This window comes from Rattus norvegicus, chromosome 9 (assembly GCF_021556685.1).
Source record: "Rattus norvegicus strain SHRSP/BbbUtx chromosome 9, alternate assembly SHRSP_T2T, whole genome shotgun sequence".
In the NCBI taxonomy this organism is placed as follows: domain Eukaryota; kingdom Metazoa; phylum Chordata; class Mammalia; order Rodentia; family Muridae; genus Rattus; species Rattus norvegicus.
The window spans coordinates 60,908,684-60,936,539 of record NC_141542.1 but is presented as its reverse complement, the minus strand read 5'-3'; the positions used below and the strand labels follow the sequence as shown (position 1 = coordinate 60,936,539).

Below are 27,856 nucleotides of genomic sequence, written 5' to 3'. Positions count from 1 at the left end.
ACAAGCTTCAAAGGCAGTGGTTCTCAACCTGTAGGCGGAGACCCGAGGGGAGACTGAATGACAATGACCCTTTCACAGCAGCTGCTTGAGACCATCCAGAATATCAGATATTTGCATCACGATTCACAGCAGTCGCAAAATTACCCTTATGAAGTAGCAACAAAAATAATTTTATGGTTGGGGAATCAGCACAACATGAGGAACTGTAGCAAAGGGTTGCAACATTAGGAAGTTGGGGAACCACTGTTCTAAGGGATAACAATAAAGTAAAACAAGAGAGAACAAAAACTAAGACATCAGAATAGGACAACATTAACAAACAGAAGGGAAAAAAGTTTCCCAAAAGGCACAAGAAACAGAGATCCACTCTTTCATACATGAAAGAAAACCATTAAAACAAACAAACAAACAAAGAACCACTAACCTGGAAGCTATAATATATATGCAAGGACCTGTAGGTAAAACAAGAAAAAAAAATACAAACATACATGTACTCACAATAAAATAAAAAATAAATAAATTAGAAAAAAGAAAAAGAAAAAGCCCTAACAGTGCATTAAGAGTCAGGGACTCCCCACAGACGCCACCGAGTTTGTTCTGTTTTCGTTGGCTATGTACTGCTGGGCACCCAGACTATAATTAAGAGTGATTTGTTCCCCAGTGAAATTCCCTTGGAGAAAACTAAATTTTCTTTGGGAAGATATTTTGTTATCTATTGGAGATAGCTGCTGGGTGAAGAACAGAAGCTTGAATCTACTCCTTTCAGCCCTCAGACTCCATCCGGTGCAGACCCGTGCAGGCCCTGTGCATTTGCCTTGGTGTCTGAGTTCATGAGCATGTTGCCTTCTGTTGACTTAGAGGACCTTAATGCCTTGATTTCCCCCATCCCAACTGGCTCTTAAACTCAGGGTTAGGGTTAGGATTAGCTGCCTCTTCTACAAGGTTCTCTGAGCCCTGAGGTGAGGAATTTGAAGGAGACATCACATTTAGGGCTTAGGGCTGAGCGTTCCAAGGTCTCTCTCAAGAACAGATCCTTAATGATGTGCCACTATCAGGCGCACATGCTCGGGTCTACAGTGAGCTTCAAGGAAGGAGAAACGGTTTACTGTATTTTGGGTTCACAAATCAACTTTTAACTCTTCCAGTCAGTCCTACAAACAGGAAACAGCATTCTACATAGGGGAGGCAGTCAGATATTAGAATGTATAAAAGAAAAGAAGTGGATTCTGCTCCCTAGCTGATAATACATGAGACCGTAACTGTTCCACCCTTATTCGCCGCCCTCTTCCTCCTCCTCTTCCTCCTCCCCCTCCTCCTCCTCCTCCCCCTCCTCCTCCCTCTCCTCCTCCATGGTGAAGGCCTGGCTCAGGGCTCACTGTAGAATTTTGTTTCGGGCTGTGCCAATCAACTCTACACGTCTGTGTCTGGGGGGAAAGCAGTGTTAAGACTTTTCTGCCCCTTTATTGCCTAGAGAGATTTCAAAAATGCAAATTTCCAGGGACCACTCCCAAAACTAGATGTGAGTAGGTGGCTAGCAGATGGTGTTTTTAGAAGACCTTCTGTAGAGACTCCATGAGCAAAACAGAAGTGCTGTTACCAAACCTGACCGAGCCATGGAACCTGAAACCTGTTGTCCTCCGACTGTCATGTGCACACCATGGCACATGGACACACACATACACGTATATGTGGGGAGGAGGAGGAGGAGGAGGAGGAGGAGGAGGAGGAGGAGGAGGAGGAGGAAAGGAAGGAGGGAAGGAGGGAGGGAGGGAGGGAGGGAGGGAGGGAGGGAGGGACTTGGAGAAAACCACCTTTGAGAATCTCAAACTACAAGGTGGATCCTCACAGGCAAACTGCAACCAGTAACACATGCTTCACCACCAGTTGACTCTCACCGTGTTTTATTGCCCCTGTCAGGACTTCATCTTCCAAGAGAATCACCGACATCATTAAGACTCACTATTTTCCCAGCTGAAAAGAGTCCCCCTTATCTAGGATCCAAAGAAACAAGTATTCCTCCTTACATGAGTGTTTGCGAGACACCTGGCCTCTCATTGTCCAGAGGAAGAAGAAGTCAGGGCTAAAGTCCTTGGTCAGCTGAGATATTATTGTAATAATAATTCATAACGCATTCTAAATAACAAAGGGTCCATATCCATTTAGAATTCTAAAACAATGACTGCAACTGGAATAAACAAACGTGCACTCACACGAACCAGCAAATAAAAGATTTCCTTCCCTGCCCACGATAATCTTGTCATAAACATCAGAATTAGTACAGATGGCCTTTAATCTAAAGCACAGGGCTGAATCACAGTGGCCGGTGGCCAAGTTAATTTAAGAATGAAGACAAGGAGTGAAACTAGAAGTGGATAAATATTGAAAGAAAACAATGAAACAGAAAACCCCAGGAGGAAACACTTAAGGGGGACTGGTTAAGTTCTACAGGTCAACTGCAGCATCCAGTAGTTGTAACACAGGGCATGTTGGCACTGCGCCCAGATGCAAACACGTAAGAAAGTTTTTAAAAATCTCTACTATTTGTCAAAGTGGGTTGGAGATTACAGTAAACTCAGGAAACTCTGCCCCTGTAATAATTACAAGCACAGACAATTCCACCTCAGCACAATGACTTTGACCTTTGGATGTGGTGAAAGTGACAGTACTGACAGGAGGAATGATACATTAAAGAGAGACATTAAAGATAGTCTTTCGGCTATCAACTACTGAGGCCATAGATTCCAAGGAACTGGAAGTTCTTCAGGAGGTGGGAGTGAAGGGAGGGGCAGTGAAGCTCAATGCCAGCCAGCCAGGAGAGAACTCCTGTCCCAGGAGGTTTCACAGTTCTGACAACTTCATAAGACAAACCAAGAGCCCCGACAATGGTGGGCAAAACTGTACCTTGACGAAGACTGCTTAACTACACATACCTCTTGAAGTGTATTTCTATGTAAATCTCCTTGTAGCCGGCTCTCAAGATAGACTCGGGGATTGCTGTCTATGTGTTCTTCTTACCAATGTGGCTACACTGAATAACTCTGCTTTTTTACTACTTCTAATGTGTCCAAGTGGCCTACTAAGGATGGTGTCTGACCCCAGCTCCTTAGGGCTGCCAGGGTCCAGCTGTGATCTAACAACTCCTGTAAGAAAAGCAATATGCACTGAGTAGAAAGCAAACTTCAAATCTAGATCTTTCTCTAAGCTAGCAACATGCAATAGGACCCTATCTGGGTTGGACGGGCTGTGGCCATCACCTGGTGAAACCCCCAAACTAGGATACTATTGCCAGTATTATTTCAGACATGGTAGTTAAATTATAATTTAAATTATAAATTTAATAAATTCTATGAGATATTCAACACAATAAAACTAGCTTTCTGTTAGATGACTCTGTCTAACGGTGTGCTGACCCTAGAGTTATTAGCTCATTTAAGATAATCCAGGCTAATATATTCATTACAGTAGATGTGTTAAGTGCACTTTTAACTTACATAGTCTCTCAGTTTCAACTTAGGATGGGCTAAGAAACAACACCACAAATCGAAAGCATCTGTAGGGCTGGAGAGATGGTTCAGTGGTTAAGAGCACTGACTGCTCTTCCGGAGGTCCTGAGTTCAAATCCCAGCAACCACATGGTGGCTCACAACCATCTATAATGAGATCTGATGCCCTCTTCTGGTATGCATGAAGACAGTTATATACAGTGTACTTATATATAATAAATAAATCTTTTTAAAAAAGCAACTGTACTCAACCCAGAGGAGAGAAGAAGCCTACAGAGAAAAGGTTGAGAGTCATCCTTCCAACTGGGATTGACAAGATGAAGCAGAAACACTCCCCTTCCTTGACCTTTGGCTTTACTCTGCACAGTGGGCTTTATCCCACCTGAGAATGTTTTATGGATGAGTTTCAAGGTGTTGGGTGGCCTTTAAATCAGCCAATGACAGCTCTAGTGTCTAGATTTTCTAGCTTTTGTTTCCAATTTACGTAACTAATTAAAAGACATATTATGGAAGTATTGCCTCCCTCTTCCCAACCTCCCACTCCTATCCTTTCCAGTAATTCAGATAAACAAGTGAAAGCAAGCAAAAACCTAGAATCTGTCAAAGCCCAAGTCATCATTTTTGCATCCTAGAAGCAAGAAAAAAAGGGTATCTCCGCTGTGTCATGCTTAGTGGCACATGGAGGACAGGAAAGGGGGGAGAATAAATAACCAACAGAAAATTCTGAGTCCACTTGGTCCTCAAAATAGGCCCAGGGATAGTATATGTCAGGGGCCTGCAATTCTATTAGAATGAGTTCAGATTACAACATAAACACAGATATAAATTAGTATTTATAAAAACAAAAAGTGATGGTCTTATTAGCCTTCCAATCCAACCCCCTCAATAACATCAGGGAAAGAGAGCAGGGTTTTGCTCCCTGGCGTGAAGAAGTCTAGCCCACAGGGACACCTTTGTGGGTAAAGCTACTAGTACCCCTGCAACTCCTACGATGACATCTTCACCACAGCAAAAAAGCCAAGAGGGGCTCAATGACTTAGTCAGCTAAGGTTCTATAAAAAGTGACAGACTAGGACCTTAAACTAAAGGTATTCACAACTCAAGTTTGTACAAAGTCTGCAAGTCCAGGGTCGGGCTGTGGGCAGCTCCTGGTAGTTTTTCTCATCCTGGCTCACGATGGCCTTTTCCAGTGTCCTCATGTGGTACAGAGGCAAAGATAAGCACTCTACCCCACTATGTTTTCTTTGTTTGAGGCAGGCTCTCACTACAGAGCTCTAACTAGCCTAAACTCAAAACTCCACCTGACTCTGCCCCACAAGTGCTAGGATTACAGGTTTACACCACCGTGCCTGGTTAGCACGACTTCTGAAAGGCTGTAATCTCAACATCTGAGCTTGCACAAAAGGCCCCATCTACAAATAGAGCCACCCACCTCCTCCATCTGAGTTTTGAGGACTCTAACATTTTGGTCCACTGCATTCACAGGTAAACGATTCAGCAGAGGCTCTAAATACAAGCTCAATAGAACTGGGTCTGTGCTTTATGCTGTGGTGAGCTAGTTTTCTTTGGTTGTTGTTGTTTTTTGTTTTTGTTTTTGTTTTTTTTTTTTTTCAGTATATGACAAGGAAAATTCATTCAGGACAAGAGAGAGCCCATGACTTGGGGTTGAACATGAGGGCAGAGAACAAGCAGTGTCGCTGTCTTGTGTCCCTGCTGCATCGGTCCAGAGCAGGACCACAGAGAAGTTCAGACAAGAGACACCTTCCCACCAGGAGTCTCTGAGCTGCTGGGACTGGTCATGCATCAACACTTCACAATCTTCAAGGATGGTGTTGGCATTCCCACAAAAAGGAGAGACTGAACCACAGAAGGCTGAGATATAAGATGTGTTCAAGACCAAGCACCTCAAGGACAGGGGTGCAAATGGTCAGAGGCATCCGGGCCACAGCAGGAAGAGAGGAAGAAATAAAGGAGCATAGAGTGAGGGAGGCCAAGTACACAAAAAAGAGACCGGGAACATGGCAGTGATAGGGATGGGAAACAGAACTCTAGACCCACACAAGAGAGAAAACCAAGCCACAGCCACCATGGGCAGACATGGCACATTGCCAAGCCTCCTTGAACTGACACCTTCTGAACATTTTACCAAAGGATTTCAGGTCAAATTCTCATGCCCTGTAGTTCCTTCTTGTGCCTTATATGGACAAGGCTCTAAGCAGGGGGCTGGCTTGACATCATGCACAGAGAGGAACAGACAAGGACCCAGGAGAAGACCAAAGCCAACTCTAAGGCTGAGGCAAAGGCTCCAACAGAGACCTCTCCTGGTCTGCCATTGGCTGTGCCCAGAATGAATGGGCCTGTATTTAGAAGACCACTCATATACAGGTAGTGCTCAGGTGCTGCAGACTCGAACAAGTGGCACCTGTCTTACAGACACTGTTGCATCTGCCAATCTTCCTGTGCTGGGTGCTAATAACTGACTGTTCTGTCTACACCACCAATCACAGTGCCCCAAACAAGAAACAATCAATAAAAGGTTGCCTGGATGAATGGACTAACCAACAGAGAGAAATGCACTGGAGGGGACATTCGAAGAGGCAAATAAAGCAGAAGACAAATGAGTTAAACAGGCATGAGCAGACACACACACACACACACACACACACACACACACACACACAATTTGCAGGTCTCAAGTGTATATATTTAGGCCTACAGGCAAATGTAGGAAGGATAAGGATAGCCCAGTTTAAAAATCTGTGTCTCTCCAGAGAATCATCTGAATCAAAATTACTGTACCACACCAGCTATACTTGCTTCGGCATACCAGATAAAACCAGATAAATAAAAAGACATAGCACTTACTAAGAATTAAGGATCTGGCACCCAGCCTCCAGCTAAGATCTAGAGTGGCATTCGTGTGCAGTCGAGTTCTCCTAGACTATCCTTACAAAGAACAAAGGCAAACATGTAGACCACATGTAGAGCAGCACAGGCTCACAGGCACCTGAGCAGGCACAGGTAACATGGTTTCCACTCACTGGAAGGAGCTGCTCTCCTGTGTGCGTGAGGAATGCAAGTCTGGTTTCTAAGCCAGCCTGTGGGCTCATCTGGGTTCTGAGAACTCACAAGGAAGCATGGAAATATGATTTCTTTTTTCTTGGCTGTCTTCTGGATGACAGAGTTCCAACATAATCCTTTTGAATGGCAGTGATTTCTTTCATGTCTTTCCACATGACAAACACCAAGGTTACTTTCTCCTGTGTCCACAGAAATCTCAAGGAATAATGTCTCCCAGTGAGGATCATTATCCAACTCTGCCTTTTGTCAAGTGGACTCAAAGACTATGGCCACCCCAGGAGCCAAGGAACACGACACACAAAAATGACTGCCTGCTTCAGGAGATATCCTGAGGCACTGACGGCATCTATATGCTCCTTGCCTTACCCATGTGTCCCAGGGCTGCATTTTTAAGTTGCATGATTTCTGCACATTATAAGAATGTTGAAATGGCAAACACCAAAAACACCAGTGACTTGGAAACACTCAGAACCTGCAATAGCAGCTGAACAGCAGGCCTGAGCAGGGAAACACACTGTTCCTCCAAGAACAAACTTTTTTCCATTCTTTTGAAATTCCAGACTCTATGATAGTGTTTATCAGAGTATATACAAGGACAATACAAAGACACTCGCCTACATTCTAAAGACCTGAAAACTAGAAAAGGCAAGCAGGATGTGTCTGGCATTGTTCACTGTGCTTTAAGCGTCCAGTAGAAACACAAATGTTCGTGGAATTGAACATGCCCCTTTCCTTACACAAAACCAGCACTAACAGAATTAGCCTCGAGGGGCTGCTTCAAACTATGAGAGATACACAAGTAGCTTCTGCTTCCTGGTTCACCCAGACATTCCCACTCAAGGTTGAAACCCTACTCTCAAGAAGACCACTGTCACAGGACACAGGATGGCAAATTTCTATTAGAACTAATGCAGTCAAGGCTTTCCTGACTCAACATGACATCACTATCAAACACCATACACTGAGTTTCTGAGTATCAGTGGCATGCCACAGGTCACAGCAGGAAACTGCCCCCAGCTAACGTAAGGCTCAGATGACAGTAACAAAATGATCCTGTAGTGGCTATTCCTGGTTGTCAACTTGACTACATCTGGAATGAACTACAATTCAGAATTAGAGGGCACACTTGTGATCCAGATCTGGAAGACCTAAGTTTCTGACCTGGATCATGGCATGGGTATCTTGAGGCATGGTGGCCACGAAAAGTTTAGGCCCAGGCAAGGTAGTACACGCCTTTAATCCCAGGAGACTGAGATAAGGAGATCTCTGAGTTTAAGGTCAGTCTGGGAAAAAGCAAGTCCCAGATCCACCTTTAATCTAGGCCAAACCTTCTGCTGGAGACCTACACAAGGACATTGGAAGAAGGAAGACTCACTCTTCCTCGCCTGCTTGTATTGACTTGCCAGCACATCTGTTGGAACCTACTTCTACAGAAGAGCAGCTGAAACCACTAGCCTTGTGGGACTGAGCAACTACTAGATCCTTGGACTTCCATTCACAGTTGACCATTGCTGGAGAGTTGACTCTACGTCATCATAATAATCTCCTCAAAATATAGAGACATTCCATAAGTTCTGTGACTCTTAGAGAACGCTGAATAATTCAGACTGCCATTCTCTGTGTGCAGCAAGAAAAGGGAGTTTTATGTGATCCTGAAAATCCCCACTCTATCTACATTTCTGTTACAGGGCTGTAATATTCAGGCAAGGGAGAAAAAGCTTCACTTTCTGGAAAGTTCCACTGGTGAATTCCCTTTGAGTCACAGGACATCATGGATGAGCTGGAATAGGTTACCCTGGTGTTTCACTCTCAAAAAAACATGATAATTTAATTTCTAGCCTTTTCCTAGGGACGGAGGGAGCATGGGATAAACTGAGCACATGTATGCAGGACTATTACACAGTGCATTTATTGGGTTTCCTCATGCCTGCATATTTTATAATCCTCAAAGGAACAAGCTGAATAAAAGTCACCATTGTTTACCCGTAATGGCTGTCCCTCCGGCTATTGTGCGCACTGTGGGAACTAGTACACATCAGTACAGACTACAGGGTACAGTCTACCCCACTAGAAGATGCAGGTGGCAGAGGGGTTACTGAGCCAAGTGTAGCTCCTGCTACTCTTGCTCTAAGTAAATATGCATTAGGGGCTGAAAAGATGATTCTGTGGGTAAAAACAATGGCTTCACAAGTCTGAAGACTTGAATTCACTCCCGGGATGGAAACAACTGCCCCCGGAACCCTCCCTAGCCTCCACACCAAGTATGCCCTGTATGAACTCAACGGCAATGGCCAGAATATGGGCATCACTTCATGCCTAGCTCTGCTTTTTCCTTTCACACAACCAATGGTAAAGCACATCTACCTACAGTAGCAGCAGCTCTGACACCTCACAGGAACACGCTGGCACCGTCGTTCCGCCGGCTCTGCTTCCTATGCTGCAGATCTTGGCTTCCCTTCCAGTCTAACACCTGACAACAGCACCCTCTCTACTTTTATAATAGCTTTAACTTCTTCACTTGTTCCTTGTTCCAGGTTCCAGGTGTCGATTTCATTTACACAACCTCCAGCAGCTAAGCTCAAGCTCAGAGAATGAGAAGGCAGCTGGCCTAGGCATGCACAGTGTGGCACTTAACTTGTTTCCTTCTCAGAGATGCTCATCCGTTTTCTTAACAAGGAAGCTGGGCTTGGCAGAGTGTGAGGATTTCTCAAAGTGTGAGAACTGCCCAGGAGGGCAATCTGGGCCATGAGTTCAGTCCCCAGAAAGATAAGCATCCATCTAGTTCCCTAAAACTCTAAATGACACTCTTAGAGCCATACCCAGCTCCCTGGCTGGAACTTTCACTATCTCAGGATAGTGACACGGGTCCTACATCACATATGGCTCAGCCCAGCCAGTGTCCTGAGCTAAATACACCATGAGAAGGGACAAATGATGTCTACATGCTCTGAACAGCAGGTCACTACAGTCCATAAAAGGTAAATATTTTCACCCCTCATCCATGGGCTTAAGGAACTGAATTCTACCCTAAAGGTTCCAAAACCCATATACTCCAGTCCCTTATTTAAAACAGGAGTATAAAATTTAAAGATATTAAAAAAAAAAACAGGAGTGTTTGCACAAAACCCACCCATGCCCTCCCACGAAAACACTTAATGATCTCTAAGTGACTTACACCTAACACAATGTAAATGCAACAACAGATTAGAAGATGACAAAACCGCCTGTCCAAGTTCATCACAGCTGTGATCCTGTATCTATAGACTACAGAGCTCAAGGTTTCCCTGCCTATAGCTAGAGGGTGCCAGACCTGTTCCCTCCCTTCCTGAGAGCCCCACACAGGCCCTCAGGGCACTTCTCGCCAGTGCCTCCCACCTTTGTGATTCTGTCTGTCCTAAAAGTCTCAAATTCAGCAGCACCTAGGAGACAGCAGTCAGTCAAAGGTGAGACAGGTTGTAACTAGCCCCGAGGGGTGCCAAGTTCCCTTTGCCAGACACTCAAACTGTTCCTTAATAAGAATCTCAAAACACTCCATTTCTTGCATGTGAGAAGAGGGTGCCACTGAGGGTCACAATGTGTCACTGCTACATGGAATCAGGCACAAAAAGCAGTGAGGCAAGCATTCCACTGAGGCCTTTATTACTAACACTGTGACCTTAGAGCCCCCTAGATAGGAGCAGATTGATCCCAGTGTCCTCACCTGCTAAACATCAAGGAGAAACTGAGGGGTTGATAGACAGGGCTGGTGGAACACACCTGTAAGCTCAGCTACTCAAGAGCCCAGGCACAAGGACCTAGATTCAAGGGTATCCTAGTCAAAGTGAGGCACGATCTCAACATAACAAGTAAAGAGGAGGTCAGGGATGTAGCTCAGTGGTAGAGTGCTTGCCTAGTACATGCAAAGACCGAGGTTCAATCTCCAGTATGGGAGGAAAAAAATAAGATGAGGAGGAAGGGGGTGGTGGCCAGGGATTAAGGACAGCCACACTGACTCCTCTCATATAAAAAAAATAAGAGTTGGAGTTAAGCTGTGGATGATCCTCATGCCAGACCAGTGTGCCTGGCCACCAAGGGACACTGACGTCCTGAAAAGAAGGGGAGGACAATGCACAGAACGAAGCTAACGTTCTGTAAGGAGGACCGTGTGTAGATAAATATGCAAGTGTACCTCCTCTTCATGCCCAAGCTCCATACAGGTCAGCTACAGGCCAGGAAGTGCCTTCCAGGAGAGAAGACAAGCCCAGACAAGTCAGGCTGGGGGAAGGAAGGTAGTAGGCAGGGACACAAGCAAAAGAAGCTAGGACCCGTGTGAGAACAGCCTGGTCAGCGACCATTCAGTCTACCACAAGATGTGACTTTTATAATCAGAACATAAGCCTCAATAACGGAAAGTGGAAAAACAAACAACCCCTAAATGAGCCAGCCCCAAGGTATCCTTTAGCTCCTAAATACGCCTTAAGCATACCTGATCCAGGCCCTGGGCATGGAACTTCTGACATCACCCAAGAAGTCTGGGAAAAGGTGTGTTTTCCCTAAGAACCGTGGCCCATTTCAACCCATCAATTTCCAAAGCACCGGGTTCATAATTGCTCTTCTCAAAAACTTTAAGTAAGGAGTACGTCTTCAGCTCTTAACAGGCACGGGCAAGAACGTGTGCACCTATTGCTTGCTAAAGACCAAACACAGCTTATAATGTTGGGCGTTTAAGTAACAGGTCTGCAGAAGCGTCTAGAAACCCACAGGTCTCAAGGATACCCTGGACAAGGCTGTGAGGGGAAGAGACCCAGGCAACTCTCATTCCACATAAGCCAAACAAGACAAAGCGTTTTTGCTGAGGCATTTTTTTATTTTCAGTGAAGGAATTTAGCTATTTGGGTACAGCAACAGATTCATCAAGGTGTCTAATGCTTTTCTTCCAACTGATAAAGGCAGACCTTCTTCACGATACCCTACATTCCGTCTGAAAGTGGGCCAACTCAGTGACGATCTCCAGGTTTACCTGCCACAGAGCAGATACACTACGGACAGACCAGCCAGCAACCAACAGGAAACCCATCATGGGCACAGACAGACTTGATAAATGGCATTCCATCACAGCCAGACTCGACCCACACTAGTCGGGCCACCAGTCCAGCATGACGTGTCCTTCAAAGGATGGTTACGTTTAGCACGGACATGAAATGCTCCACCTACAAGCCAAAGGCCAGAGATGGCCAGTGAAGCCCAGGGGGGAAGTGAAGCCAAGTGTCTGCCTACAGGATGCAGAGGAGCACAAACCCCGAAGGTCCCTGATTTCCTTGCTGCTGACAGACAGATGAATTTTATTCTGGAACGGACTATCCTCTAAGACCCGATCAACCACTTTACCTATGAAGTTTTAGAATTAAAGCTGCTGCTAAAATAAGTGCCACCCCTGGGCGGGTGGTCTTGTGTTGTATAGGAAAGCAGGATGAAAAGGTCATGGGAAGCGATCTACCAACCACTATTCCTCCTCAGCCTCTGCTTCAGTTCCTGCTTCCAGGTTTCTGCCTTGAGTTCCTGTCTTGACTTCCCTGGATGTTAGATTGTGAAGTGAGAGTTACAGATGAAACTGCTTTTTTGGTCCCGTGCTTTTCAGTAAACTTAAAAGTACAATGTTGTGCTGAGAGATGGCTCATTAGTTAGGAGTGCTCTCTGAACAACTGTGAGAACCTGTGTAAGAAGCAGGCAATGGACACCAGTGCGCCTGCAACTCCACTGCTGTTGGGGACACTGACAGGAAAATCACTAAGACCTGCTGGCTGTCAGTCTAGCTGGAAATTCAAATTCAAGGGTCAGGGAGATATTCTGTCTCAAAAGAATAAGATAAAGAACAAAAGAAGAGGAACCTTTATGCCCTCTTCTGCCCTCTGCACATAAACACGTATGCGTACACAATATATAAACACAAATAAAATAAAAAAAAAAAAACAGGTATCAATACAGATGGTGTCAGAATAACATCAGTACTAGTAAAATTACTACTATATATTATATGTATATACAACAGACACACATAGGAAAACAACATGCAGAGAAGTTCCAAGCACCATTCAGAAATGGCTAGGGGGAGGCACACTCATCACAAGCTAACTGTGACAGGAACCCCTAACAGTTCTTAACTGGCACTGACAGCCCTGCACGTACCACCTCATGATACTCCATGCTCTGGCAAGGATGAGCCTTACTATCTCTTACCATCAAGCCTCACCCTCTTCCTCAGTCAGCAGACGAGCGCCCAGCATAGTACACAGCTGCTGTATCAAACCATTCGATCCTGGCTTCAAAGCAGCTAATAGTCTTTACTATCATCTGGATTCAGTACGCCTGAATAAATTTAAGGGTTTGGTATGTGAAAAGCCCAGTCCTCATACTGATGTTGGGAGGTAGCAGGATGCCTAAAAGGTAGTTTTAGTGAATGGTCAGAGGTTGAAGGGTCTTCCCTCAGAAGGAGTTGCATTATTCTCATGAAGTCTGAAATCAGCTCTGTAACACTGAGTTGTTTTCAATGAACCTGGCTCCTCCCACTCCCTGCTTCCCATTTCACTATGTGACCCCCCCAGTCACGTGACATCCCCTGCCATGTATCACTGGCATGGTGTCTTCTCCACAAATGGCTAGCCAACCAAAGTCAGACTTTCAACCTCCTGAGTTAAGGTTAAGTGAGTCCCTTTTTCTTAATAAAGAGACTAGGTCTAGCCATTTCATTGTTATATGGAAAACAGACTACCTGTCCCCACCAGGTAATCCCTCAGGTTGACATCAGCATTTCTGAAGACCTGTGGAGCAGGAGTCAATTCAACTGCTAACTCCGGTCTGTGAGAGAGGCCATCCAGCTTCCTAGACTGGCACGGACTTTAATTTTCAACCATAAGAGAGAAAGAAAGCCAAGGGAAACCCTGCCCGCCATGTTGGAGGAGCTGGTTCTAAGCACACCCGGGACATAAGCCTGTTTTGTTTAGCCAGCAATTTAGGCAGAGAGCAAGGGGGAACTCAGGAGGATGTGGAAACCATGCTGCAGACTTGTCATTTTCTGTAACTCTCTAACTTGCCTGTAAATCCCAACAAGGCAATTTCCACCTCGGTGTTCAAAACTACAACCCTGTCACCAGCAGCAGCAGCAGCAGCAGCACCTTCCACCAGAGCCACTGATGATCAGGGCCACACCACTGCCTTCTCTGTCCATCAGGGCTGCCACCAGGCTGAAAGCACAACACAAGTCCATGTCTGGTAGCCACATCCTAGTTCACATCCTAGTTCTATTCACTGGGATTCCGCACCTTCCAGAGGCTTCCCTCCTAACACCATCACCCTGCAACTCGACTCCTAACGTCTGGACAGCAGAGAGACAAACTCTCAGCCACTCAGCGATCACACAACGCCTGGCAACTCTTTTTCTCCATGGTCAATGGCTTCCAGACACCTAAAGTATGGAATCACATCATTCAACATCCATTTTAACATCACGGAGGCCATGAATAATGAGGATAAACATCAGAACTTAAACCCAAAGTAAAACAGTATGTATGACACTGTCACAATAAAACCCACCATTCTGAGCCAGGCATAGTGGCACGAGACATTCATCGCAGCACTGGGGAGGCAGAGGCAGGTAGATCTCTGAGTTTGAGACTAGCCTGGTCTACAGAGCGAGTTCCAGGATAGCCAGGGCTACCCAGAGAAACCCTGTCTCAAAGAATAAACAAGAAAAAAAAATCAAAAACTCACCATTCCATATGGTTAATATGTACTTAACTGAAAGAAAAGGAGAGCTGGATTTCCTCTGGGTCCGTTAACACATACAAAAGTTATGAGGAAATGAGCATATGAAAAATACCTAAATATAACTCTTAGGATCCAAGTAAATGTGGTATCTAAAAAGCAAAGACCTTAATACTGAAATTTTCACTTTAAAGGTTATTCAAACAGTCTATAATAATTACTATTCTACATTTATCTTGCAACCAGAAACTGAAAGTGTGCTTTTGTTTCTAATACATACAAAATATGCTTAGTTAAAATAACACCATATAAAAGGCGAAGGGTGAACTGAACAAATGAGAAGGGTGATACAATTTATGAGTAGAAATGAATTAAAGAATTGAAAAAGACACAAGCCATTGAGGCCCAACGAGTCTGCTCATGGTAGGGTGAACAGATGTGTAGAAACCCCATGTGGCAGGTGAGTGGGGAGGGGCCACCTGTTACTTCACAAATCCTGGAGAACCTTCATACTGGTTTTACCAAGTCAGTTCCACCTTTTAAGCAGTCAAAGAAATAAAGGCCACAATCCCAATAGAGGAACCCACAGAGCAAAATCTCCCCTAGGGAATTACTATGTGCATGAGTGTGCACTTTAAACTAACTGGTCAAATGCAAAGGCTGCATTATAAATGCAGCCCAATTACACTTCTGTTCCCCTCTCCAACCTGCACCATGTTCAAGCAACTTCCCTTTTCCATGTGCCTAGCAAAAGGTCAAACATGGTGCACAGAACATAAACCCCTTCTTCAAGGGCCCAAATCTGGCCTGCGAAAGTGAAGACTACAGTATGCTGCTGAAAGGGTCAAGTTGCAATACTCTGGCAGTTAAGACCTCTACAAAGAAATTAACGTGAAGCAGCCTTTTGCTATGGTTTGGATATGGTTTAAATATGTTCCCCAAGGGCTCCTGTGTTCAAACTGAATCTCTTCACTGTGAGGTATTGATGAGAGGAAAGGAGGAGATGGTACAAGATAGGACACCCCTTAATATGACCATGGCGTTTAGAGGCTAGACTCATTGAAAGGTGGTTAGTTAGAACAACGATTGGTCACACAGCTGCAGCCCCTATAACTGAATCTTGATTACTTTCTAAACTTATTAAGAAGGACCAGAGGCTGACAACACACACACACACACACACACACACACACACACACCAACATGCGATGTTCTAACTTACACAACTTACACACAAGACCACCCCGGGACCTTGAGAGTTCTTGAGCCAAGACAAACTTTTATTACTCAGTTACTTGCAATAGGAAACAGATCAAGACATCCGTAAATTAACAGAGTACCCTGAATTTGGATCCTTTTTTTTTTCTCCTCTAGAGGAGATTCTAATAGATACATTTATTATCAAGTCTTAGTACGAATTTGTCTCATTACTCAACGCTGATATCTGAAAGCAAATTAAATCCCAAATTTAAAAGGATATGGTCTCAGACCAAATTCTTGAAGCACTTGGGTTTTTTAAATCTTTTTCCCCAACACCATAAGCTGATGCACACATTCACTAAGAAGAGTAACAAGGGTGTGATTCCCAGCCTAGGGAGGCACGCAGAGGCACCAGGTAAGGGTGGCCATGACTGATAGTCACTGCATCCTCCATTACCTGTGGCAGGTTTGTTGGTAACTCCCACTGGACTCGCCTAATGGGTCTCTTTTTGGCCACTGCTTTGACTCTTCCCTCTGTTCAGGGCAGGTGTGTCCTAGGAAGCAGTCAGGAGACTGCCTCAGAGGGACAACTATTGAACTAGGGAAAAGATGTCCCTCCACAAGCAGTAGAATATCAAACAGATGAGAAAGTTTGGGGCTCTGCTGAATATACGTGCCTCTATGCTCTAGATGGAGGCCACTACATACAACGGGAGAGGGACGGCCAGCTGATTAGAGGCAGCAATAGCGTTCGTTACTGGGTGCCAACGGTTTCAGCTGTGGGTTCCTGAAACCCACTTCAACCCCAGGATGCTGAGCCAGCAAGGCCTGTCAAGAGCCATGTTTTCAACTTTGACAGTTTGTCTCTATGTATCATTAGCATATTTTCCATAGCTCAATTACACTGACCCGTACAATGATAGGCAGTGACTAATCTATCCACTCTGACCAGATGTCAAACATTAGGTCCACCCATACTTAAAAGAATCTGAGTACCAGGTGTGGGCTGGTATCGGGACTTCACAGGCAATTCTCCATATGGTTGAAGCTGAGGGCCTGAAAGCTGTATTTCATAGAGCCTTGTCAGCTGGAGCCTGGCTGGGGGCTCTGGCAGAGGCCCTGGTGTGATCTTGGAAGACAACAGGAGAGACAAAGCCTTGCTTCCCTTCTCCACCTCCACTCATGGCCAAGAACAGCAGGTTCCTGTGAAGGGGAATACAGGCAGCAGCTGCGCCCAGAGAGCCCAGGCTTCTACTTGGTGGCAGCAGCAGTGAGACAGGCCTGAGAGCAGGCTCTGGGAATCCCCTGTCCTTGTTCTAAGCTCCAGCTACAGGCAGCTCTCTTACTTTCTAGCTTTGTCCCCCTCCCCCACCTCCCAGCTCTTCACAGTTTCATAACCAGACCCTGTACTAGACTCTGCCTGCACAAAGTATCTACAAGGCTTCTACTTAGTAATGAAGGCCAGGGGAGTGAGGCAGAGGTCATCTGAGAAATGAAGCTACAAGTGATGACTCATATTTACTCAAAACAGAAAGAAACCCGGGGGCTGTGCCATTCCTCAAAGAGTTGCCGTGGCATGACTTCGAAATATCCCTAGAGCCTGAGCAGAAGTTGGCCCTGCTGGGGCGGCTGGGCTGGAACCAACTGGGCCAGCTGGAAGAGGAAGGCAGCTGGGTAGCCTGCTCCACCACTAGCTGAATTGAGAAGAAAATTCACAAGTTTCTTTTTCTGGCCATGTCAAAATGCCCTCAGGTGGGACAGGGGACAAGCCAAGGCAGACTGTAGCAGCCTTCCATGAGCAGGTGGCACCTACCGCAGCAGAAGCAGCCCTTGGCGAGCAGTCATCCTGTCTCCTAACAGAGGCCTGCCTACACCCCAAACCTTCCACAAGCTGCTGTAATTCCATGATATCTTAGAGTTGTGGAACGGGGTAAAAGGAGGAAGATGTAGGTGCTACAGTGGGACAGAAACTAGAACCTGAACCACAGAGGTGCACAGGAAGTTGGAGCTGATGTCAACTCAACCCAGGAAAGGAAGCCCTGAGGGTCACTGCAGAACACCCAAGCCTGCCACATGGGCATCTGAAGGACTGTGCCACGCCCAAGAACAGCAAAAGAAACATCCAGGTACATACAAGCCAGTACCTCCCTAAGCAGGGGGCCAGCTTTATTCTTGCACTGTTCATTCTCTGGTTCTGAGTAACCAAAAGGAAATCTGGAACCAGCAGGCAAGAAGCTCTCATTTATACATAAGAAGGCAAGCATTATTTGTAGACAGACAGACAGACAGACAGACAGACAGACACACACACACACACACACACACACACACAGAGCTCAATGTAGCTGAGACAGCCTGTGTGCTGCTCCTGCGGTAACAGCTGAATGGGTGAGAAGAGAAGGAGGTGGAGGAACTAATTCTCAAACTGTCTAATTAGCTGATTCTCTTACTTGGAAGGCAGCACGAAAAAGCTCTCTTGTTGATAGCACAATCTGTTCAAGGTAAGCGATAAAACAACTGAAAAGAAGACAAGAAAAAAGAATGTACTACCTGACCTCGGGGAAAAATAAGAAAAATCATAGGGGGAAATAACTATATTTGAACAAAACTAATTCGCCATTAAGTCTTTTTTTTTTTTTTTTTCGGAGCTGGGGACCGAACCCAGGGCCTTGCGCTTGCTAGCCAAGTGCTCTACCGCTGAGCTAAATCCCCAACCCCGCCATTAAGTCTTAAAAGTGGCAGCTAGCTGCAGATGGTTTGAGAGAAATCATCTTGCATATGGGTCTAGACTGTGCTTAGATAACACAGAACGAGGAGAAACAGGACAAGGGGCAGAGATAAGGGATAAAGGTGGCCACAACTCCACACTTCTTCTGCTGGATTCAAGTCACGGAGCAATTTAATGTTCTGAAAATCATGAAAAAAAAAAAAAAAAAGAGGAAAAAACGCATACAAAGACAGTCAAATGCCCGAGGAGGAAGCGGTCATATGAAATAGCCGCACCCATATGCATAAACGGTAGACGAACACGTAAACCCACCCTCAGAATCTGTCACCGCCATCTTTTAGAAAACCAAGTAGTACCAGATGACAGGGCACTCATTGCTAACCGAGCCCGCGTGATAATGGTTTTGCAAAGCGTTTTGTTTTCGACAGCACTCCATGTGAAACTTCTTGGGCCAAACTTCCGTCACACATGTAAAATCAAGAAGGGTGACTTGGCAGATGAGCGCACAAGACGTCCTTTAGTGTCTTCATGAGGTCTGTAGATTCAGGATACAGTGTCCCATCGGAACACAAGACCAGAAGGCCAAAGTCCCTTATAGTAAAAGTACAGTGTTTGTAAAGAACTTACATGCTCTCCCATATTCCATATAGTCCCTAACACAGTGTGATTAATGCGATGTAGCTAGCACATGAGAATATATTCTTTAAGACTTTATGACAAGAAAAGGGTCTCAAGTACACGTGGAAGCGATCACGTTAGATCTGACTACACTGTCCAGGTCATAACATTTTCCATCTGAAGCTGCCTGAATTTGGATTCCAGAGACATGGCCCATACCATAAGCTACTTTCTGGAGCAGAAGGAATGACTTCTTGTTTGAAGAACCATATATGGCAGGTATCATGCGATTAGCTTAATTTCCTGTTGCTATAAGAAAATACCCTGACAAAAGCTTCTTATGAGAGAAAGGTTTTATTTGGCTTAGAATTCCTCATTACCATCCATCAGTGAGGGAAGTCAAGGAGGCAAGAACCCGAAGCAGCCGGTCATACTGTATCCACAGTCCTGAGCAGAAAGCAGTGAGGCAACGTGTGCACGCCAGTGCGGTTTTGTTTGCCTTTTATTTTAGTCCAAAGCCCAGCCCATGAGATGGTACCAACTACATTCAGGGTGGGTCTTCTTCCTACCTCAATTAACTCAATTAAGAGGCCCACGAGCGTCACGCTAATCTAGACATTTCCTCATTGAGACTCCTCAGGTGATTCAGACTGTGTCAGCAGCCAAACCACTGTCGCAGTTCTATTCAAACTGGTTACCTGCCCCAGCCGCTCCAGGTACAGTGCAGGGTAACACAGAGGTGAGGCAGAGTAAACACTCCTGGGTGAAGCAATGGCCTGAAGAAACCGGAAACTCCTCCCGTAGGAGGTGAGAAGGCAGATCTGCTTAGAGCAGGGAACAATTCGTTGGTGAAGAAACGAGTTGGGATGAAAGCTTGTTAAGAAGAAAGGAAGGGAAAGTCCCACACATGGGACATAGAGATGACAGCAGAGGAAGCCAGGAAAACGCCAGAAGGCGAGTGTTAGGAGTCTGGAATGCAGGAGAGGGCAAGGAAGACTCAGGCTCTGAGGCAACATTTCTGTTGCTGTCCTTTGCCTTTCTTCTGTACCGATGACTGAATTTCAGGCCCACAGTGACATGGAAGCCCTGATTCAGCACTGCCCAGCGTACAGGCCAGGCCCAGTGCTGGGTGACAGGGAATGCAAACAGGAGACAGGAGATATGAGGCCACTCTTGGAGAAGTTGGTATGAGACATGGTCCCTAGCTAAAGAGAAGTTACAGTGAAATACAGAGCACTGCTGTGTCTCAGGGAGAAACACAACAACCGTTTTCCTTACCTCAGCTTTCTACTTGTTAAACATGGGTCCTGTGTTATGCATGCAAGAGGTTGTTGTGTTCTCCTCTGGGCCCAAGTATGCAAACTCACTTTGGAGCTGAGTCTTGGGGAGGTCAATGTCAACAGTCCAAGTAAGGCTTTGATTTCCAAACTAGGGGTTAAAGAGAGCAAGCATTCCCAAGAGGTTCTGAGAGGCTACTGGGAAGATACCGGAATGCATCACTCAGCCTCCCCAAGCTACCACACTGCCATCCTTAAACAGTGTCTGCCTGCATGCCTCTCCTCTGCCTCCAGTAGAGTGAAGGAAAGGGGAGATTTTATAAGCCAAAGTTCCCCAAAACTAAGAGGTGAGGGAGTTCCCAGACATCTCACGAGCCGAACTGAGGGAAGAGGAACTGATAGGTAGCGCTGAGAGTGCCCATGGACAGGGGAAGTCAAAGCCCCAAGGGCTTCTGGGAACAGCTGTAGGGAAAATATAGATTTGAATGACAGGTGGGTCTGAAAGACGAAAGACAGCCTTGAGACCAAGACTTTGACTTTGGGCAGAACAAAATGGCTACATATCATGCTTTTTCTAGAAAGGTTTATAGACTCTAAAAAAAGCCTCAACTGCCTCCTTTGGAGAATTATTAGCTTTAAAAAAAACAAAACAAAACAACTTTCTTTTCGTCATAAAAGACTACTGGTTTCTACTTGAAGGGCAAAATAAGAGTGAAAGTACTCTTGAAGAACCTGTCCAAACCAGGTCCCATGTTTCTCACTAAAAAGAATCACAGTTGGGCTGGAGAGATGGCTAGGCTCACAACTAAAAATATAAGAATCACAGTTGTAAAAGGACAGAGTCATCACAGTGTTAACAACAAGCCTGACAACGAAGGGTCAAGAAGCAAGTCAGATGCCAGGCTAGAGCACAAAGCCCATGGCTGCCACTTAGAATGACTTCCTTCAATAGCTGAACTACTCTCAAAGGACAGAAATCGTCCCCAAACATATTTTTTCTCAACCTGCTTAAAAATCTCCATACTTAAAATAACGGAAACTAATTCAGGAGCCAAGGAAATGACTCGGTGGGTAAAAACACTTGCTGAGCAAAAGGAAGGTGCTGACTTAGACCCTAGCACCCAGGTAAGACAGCCAGGCAAGATGGAGCACGCCTGAAATCCCAGGGTAGGAGAAAGCACAGCATGAGTGGGAGGATCCTCAGGGCTTGATGGTCAGCTGGTCTAGCCAATCAGTGAGACCCTGTGGAAAGCAATGGGAAGACATCTGACATCGAATTTGGCCTCCACTGAGCATACATACTGGGGTGTGCATGCACAAGCGCACAGGTGCACACATACACACACACGGACACGGACATGGACACAGACACATACTAGTAACGACTCAATTTACTTTTGCTGTCCACATCCCAGGCACTATTGCCTGCTGTGATATCACAAGCAGTCTAATTCTGCGTCATGTCAGGACTGTTTTACAGATCCTTGGCCTTTCTAAAACAAATTCTGCAGTCTCTTGCTTCCGAGGACACTATTTTAAATACCATCATTTACACAAACACAGTCACATACACTGCAAGTTTCATGCCTCTTTCTTAAAGAAAAGCAGCCATGCTGTGTATATTACCTACTAGCAAAGCAGAAGCCAGGTGCAAATACCATCCCTCATAAGGATCTCCGCATTAGAAGGAGGCCCCAAGTGTGCTTCTCCACAAAGCTGTAAGATACTCACAGGCCATTTCAGCCATCCTCTTCAGCTTTAAAGGGTCTGTACAAAGCCATGTTCAGAATATGAAACACTTAAACCTCTCAGACATCCCTTTGGCAGCCGTGTTCCACTTAATTCCACAGAGGTTCTCCGCTAGTCTCTTCTATTCTGACGCGATTCCTGTGAAAATGCTTCAAGAAGGCTCTGCACAAGGCGCTGCTCTGCTTGTTTCCTTCTGGGTTTATTCTGTGGCACTGCAGCTGGACCCCGGGGCCTCACGTAAGTTAAACAAATGTTCTACCCAGCCGCGTCCGTATTCCAACTATCCATCTACAGAAATCCTCTCCTAGAGAAAGTAACTGAGACACTGAGAAACAATCTACACGATACAGGCGGACTAAAGAAGGCAAGATCTGGGCCAGAGCTCAGGCTCCAGAATCCTGAATGCAACTTCAGATAAAAACCTCAGAAATAAACATTAAAACGCCAAGTGCGTGTAGCTCGGTGACCGAACTTTCTCATCCAGGGGTACCCAAGGCCCCAGCTTCTATTCCCAGCATAGGGGGTGGGGACCACATGCAGCCGCATCACTCAAGGCAAAGAGAGGCTAAACACAACCCTGAGGACTTAAAACCCTCTGCTACGTTAACTTTACGAGCAGCACACGTCCTACCCACCAAACCTGGCTGATGGGGCCAAGCAGCCTCTCAGATCCAGGGAGCCAAGGTTAGGAGACAAGCTCCCATGTCAGTCTGATCTGCCCAGTGTTCACAAGGACAGTGGGCAGGACGGCGTGTTTAGCTACACAACCTAATTCTCGGAAAACCCACGGGGAAACTTATCTTCCACAGCTCAGTTATTCTTCAGCAAGTTATTGTGAGCACAGTCACAATGCTACATTTAAAGATCCCTAGTAATGTTACTATATTTTCCTGCCTTGGCTTCCTGAGAACCAAGATGTGGGGGAGTTAACCAGTGCAGTGAGATTCGCAATTACTCAGTCAAGGGCAAGGGAGAATGGAAAATAAGAAAGCCTCAGCGGCTCACAGAAAAGTGTTTTAAATAGGTCTTGCCAGCTGGGGAAGGGGTGGGGATGGGTGGGCCTTGAGTTAGTGCTGCCCTGTCATGGAAATAATACAAAAAAGTATCTCTGGGCAGTGTTCTGGCTTCTGATACAGCTCCCAGAAAACCTCAGAATTTCCAGAGTGATAGTTGATCCTGAGCCAAAATCGGCCACAACTGAGCCTGAGCCTATGAAGGGACGTAATACGGGGTCTCTAAAAAGAGAGGGGACTTTCAGCCTTGCCTCCACGGCTTGCTAGAAGGGAAGGTGGACAGTAACTTAACTCTTAAGTCCTGGATTGAGGACTTCCTGGTTAATGAGCCCCCTGAGATGATTTTCTGAAGGAAACTGGAAAGGTTGTGAAAACTCTGCTGCCCCTCGATGCCCCCAGCCACACCCTGTGCATCCTTGCTCCCTGCCATTCCCGGATTGCCTGTTTCCTAATAAACTAGCAGTAACTGACTTCTGCAAAATGCGGCCCTGCAGGTGGACCCAGGGCCATTCCTGAGTTCTGGCAGTTGACACATGGCATTCATGAACAGGAAGGGGAAGCCATGGGAACTTATAACTGATCAGTCAGAAATACAGGAGGTTCTTCCGCAGCTGGCATCTGAACTGGGGTCGGGGGGGGGGGGGGGCAGGGCATCTTGTTGGGTTAAGTGCTCAGAACTTAGGAGGAATGTACCAGTCTGCATCAGGGTGATTATTAGAGGACAGCCAGCTGGTATCAGAGGATGAGGCTGCCTATTATGGTGGCTTCCTCAGGATGTGGCTATTCCAGCTGTGACGTGCTACAGAGTAAGAGGCATAACAAGAGGAACACTGCAGTCTTCCGCGAAAGGTTAGAATGTAGCGATTTGTCACACTGACTATATGTCCGCATGACATGGGCTAATCCACACACCACTAAAATCTGTCTGCCCCCCTGTACTTTCTTCACGCAGTTACAGGGGTCACTGGAGCTGCACCTACAGTGCTCGCACACAGAGTGCGCTCTACTTCTACTGGGTTTAACGCTCTGAAATTTACCTCAAGTTTTCCATGAAGAAACAAGCAAGTCTACATATCAAAACATGGGATATAAGAGAGGGGTGTCGCTAACATTTAGTTAGGAAGTACTTGTTTTCTGCCAGGAATCACGAGGTGTTTCAGAAACCCTCTGCTGAAGGCTGCCTCCTCCTCCTGCCCCAGAAAAGACTACAGAGCTATGGTGCCAAGAAAGGGACGGGCAAGGCTCCAATGCGGCAGCATCCCACTTCAGCCCTGTACTTCCTGCGCACAGGGTCAACAGGCTTCTTCCAGAAGGAGCCCGATAAACACAGTATTTTGGCCTCTGTGGGTCACAGGCTCACAATTACTCAATTCGACTTATGATACGACTGTGCACAAAGGCAGCCACAAAGAGCTCGCCACTGAACAACCCTGGCTGTCCTCTTTCTTCTCTTTTTTGCTTTTGTCTATTTCTTTCTTTGAGAGAGGGACTCATAGGCAGGCTGACCTTGAATTCCTGGTCCTCCTGCCTCTGTCTTCCCAGTGTTAGGATTATGTACCACCAAGCCCGGCCAGGGTGTGCCTAACAGGGCTGATCACACAAAAGGTCTCGAGACAGATTCGGTCCACGGGCTGTTTGCCAAGCACTGTTCTACACATTCAGAAAGAGACATTCCCAATGCATCTTATCAGCACCCCAAGCTAGAACATCTACAAAAATAACCTTCCGCAAAACAGCAGTTAAGCTATTGTGGAAACAAGGCTAAATGAAAAGAATAAAATTCTGCCGTGTTAACTCACTGTCAACCTCTAAGCTTTGGTTGTCCGTCACGAGCAGACCCTGCTGGCATCTACACTACAGGTGACAACTGGATGACGAATCACATTCATGCATTCCTTTTGACTTTTTGAACCGGGTTACTAGTAAAGTCAGAGCTCTAATTTACCTGAGTAGCTTGTACTCTATTGCCCACAGTGGCTCAACGTCAGTATAACATCACTAAAGCAAAGGGGATGGAGTGAAAGGAAGGGACAGGACACCACAACCAAACACACTCGGGGCTTCCTCTTTCTAGAGAGAGAAAGGTAAGCACTGTTCAGCATTCTGAGTGTGGACTACATCTACACAGAACCCCGGCAATGGCAAGGCACTTGGAGGGAATGAAACCCCGGCAGGCCCTCCAAAACAGAAAGAAGGTCTGTGGATGGAACTATGCTCGGCACTGGGAGAAGTAGACCCTGGTTCCATTTGCCACTGTGCAGCATCGGTCTCCACACAGGGATTTATGTGCACTTATGTGCAACCCAGATAGAAGAAGTTACACTCAAGGACATCAAGGTTCTCTCTGAGACCAACACTTCCCTCCACTCCCAACATCACACATCGAAAGAAAGAGAGAAAGAAAGAAAGAAAGAAAGAAAGACAGACAGACAGACAGACGGACGGATGGACCTGAAAACAAAAACAAAGGCATTAAAACTATTAATAAATCTAACAGATCTCACCACAGAAGGAAACAATATGGAGGGAACAAAACCAGGTGGGACCAGAGGCAGGATGTGTGTGGATGTAACCATATTGGTCTGCATCCCTGGGTTCCTAGTCCAGACCACACTGTAGATGGACTTTGGGAAGCAAAAGCAGCCCAAGGCAGGTTAAAACAGAATGTGCCAAGTTCTCCTACACCTGCCAGTGCCTCCAGGACCACGCCCTCAGCATTCACGGTTCCCAGCTGGAAAGCCTGCGCCCCTTCTGTGCTCGAGGCTTGTGCTGTGGAGTCTCACACCCGCTGTTTCTCCTCAGCCTCACTTCCATCACCTCCTCTTCCCCCTCCCATTTCTAAAAGGTACCCCCATAAAGTAATTTTCTGTACTCTTGAAAAGTTAGGGGAAACACCATAAAACCTCACGAAGAATTAGAATAGTAATTCTGAGGAGTCATGCTTGGTAGCAAACGCTGACCAAGAAGTAATAAAAATAGGCGACTCTGGCGGTATACTGTATTAGTCCCCTGACACTGCATAGTGAACAGCTGAAAATACACAACCGATTACTTATCCCTTTAAGTCCAGAGTCTGGGCATGCCACACCCAATACACATGCCTACAGAGATGCCCGGTCAAAACATGCCTTCTTCTAAAACTTACACTCTAGATAGTACCTCTGCTAGGTTATCTGCCTGTTTCAGGCATGATAAACCAATGGAAAATACAATCGTGCGCCACAAAATGAAATTCCAGTCATTGTCAAATCACACAGGTTATAGTGGTTCTTGGGGACAATGGAACTGAAAACTTCCTACAGGCTGGTAATACCACAGCCACCCTGGCATTGATGCTGATGGAACACACCTAATGTGCCACCAGTCACACGTAAGTGCATGTGCAACTGTATGCAGGACATTACACTTGATGGTAAATAAATGACTGCTCATAGCATATATACATATATACATATATATGTATGTATACACACACACACACACACACACACACACACACACACACACACACACACCGTCCAGGTGTGTAACACGGCTGTCTGGTATTCCTGTAACATTTAGGTTTGTGACATGAATTACGTGACAGGTTTCTCAAATGCCCCACCATTAGGTAATGTTTGTGTATAAAATGGGTTACTAAACAAAGGAACACCCAGGCCTCTCTTTCATCTGGCCACTGTGACTAAAAGCACAATAATCCAACTCTACCATTAACTCTGTGCCCCAAATATGGCTTCAATGAATGACCTACCCTGTGGAAAGTGACCGTCACCCTTAAAAGGAAAGGGCATACCAAGGCTAAGAATGTTTCATCTCTTGTCAGGAAGTCCCTTCAAAGAATGGGCGACGGGCTCCACTGTAAACACGACATAGGGCTGCCCTGAGGACCAACAAGGGGAAAGGCTAAGTCGGTCAGTCCGAGTACGACTGCTTAAAGGAAAACAATTCTGAAAACACAGAGTCACAGAGTGGACGAATCGCAGCTGCCTATGTTGTTATTTATCATTCTGAGACAAGATCATTCTCTAGGAGAGATGAACTCCAATGCTGTTCTGGAGGGGCCGTTTACACTCTGACTTCCAAGGCAGCACAGCCTGGGTAATACTTAAATCTAGGTAACTGAAAACTGGAATGACTCTTAAGGCACATCGCAGCAAAAATGAATCATGAGCCATAAGACAGCCATACCACGAAAGTCTGCAATCTCCTCTTAAAATTTATGCCAAGAAAGGGATTTTGCTGCAGAGAAATATATGGAGACATCGGGTCTACTGGCGTGAAAGCTTAAACGTCCAACTCCATAGACAGCTCGCACAGGTATAGGCCCTTCTCTTGCTGTAACAGGAACAAATACTACAGAGATTAGAGCGATGGAGAGATGTGAGTGTTGAGAAGCTGATACAGCTCTACACAGTGGTCGCAAATACAAGCTACACACGAGGCTGAGAACTGTAAGTTACAAGATGGGCATTCTTCTTCACAACGGTCTTAAGGCGTCTGTTCTGCTTGTTTTGGCAACACATGCGTTTAAAAACTTAGAACAGTAAAGAAATGAACTCAGTAAAGAATCAAGTGTGTGTGTCTTCCTTACTATTCAAGGAAACCCATACCACAGAAAGCAAATAAATAAAAAGTGCCAGAAAACCATGTCCCAGAATTCAAGGTCTCAGGTTGGGGATGTGGTTCGGTGGTAGAGCTCTGGTTTAGCACACCTGGGTTCCTCATAAACAAATATATAAATAAGTGAGTAGGAAAGGAAGGAAAGAAAAGGGATGAATCTGGGTCTCAATAAAATATTTGGAGCTCTGTGTGCACCTAAAGACCTTTTTGCCTGGCAAAGCTGGCGACTTCTCTTTAGACAACCAGAGCTGGTTTCTTTCCCAGGCCTGGCTATCAGATTCTGAGGCAGCTTCACTGTGCTTTGTGCTTGAACCCTGAAGAAGCAGC

General features: G+C 45.8%; 1 protein-coding gene across 5 annotated transcripts in view; it reads right to left on the bottom strand.

The window, feature by feature from the left end:
- Nck2 (NCK adaptor protein 2) overlaps positions 1-27,856 on the bottom strand; it is a 133,057-nt gene that overhangs the window by 85,029 nt on the left and 20,172 nt on the right. Inside the window, exon 1 of one of the 5 annotated variants that reach the window (XM_087566103.1) lies at positions 21,879-22,732. The gene's annotated coding sequence lies outside the window, so the exon portion shown is untranslated. 5 annotated transcript variants of the gene reach the window in all.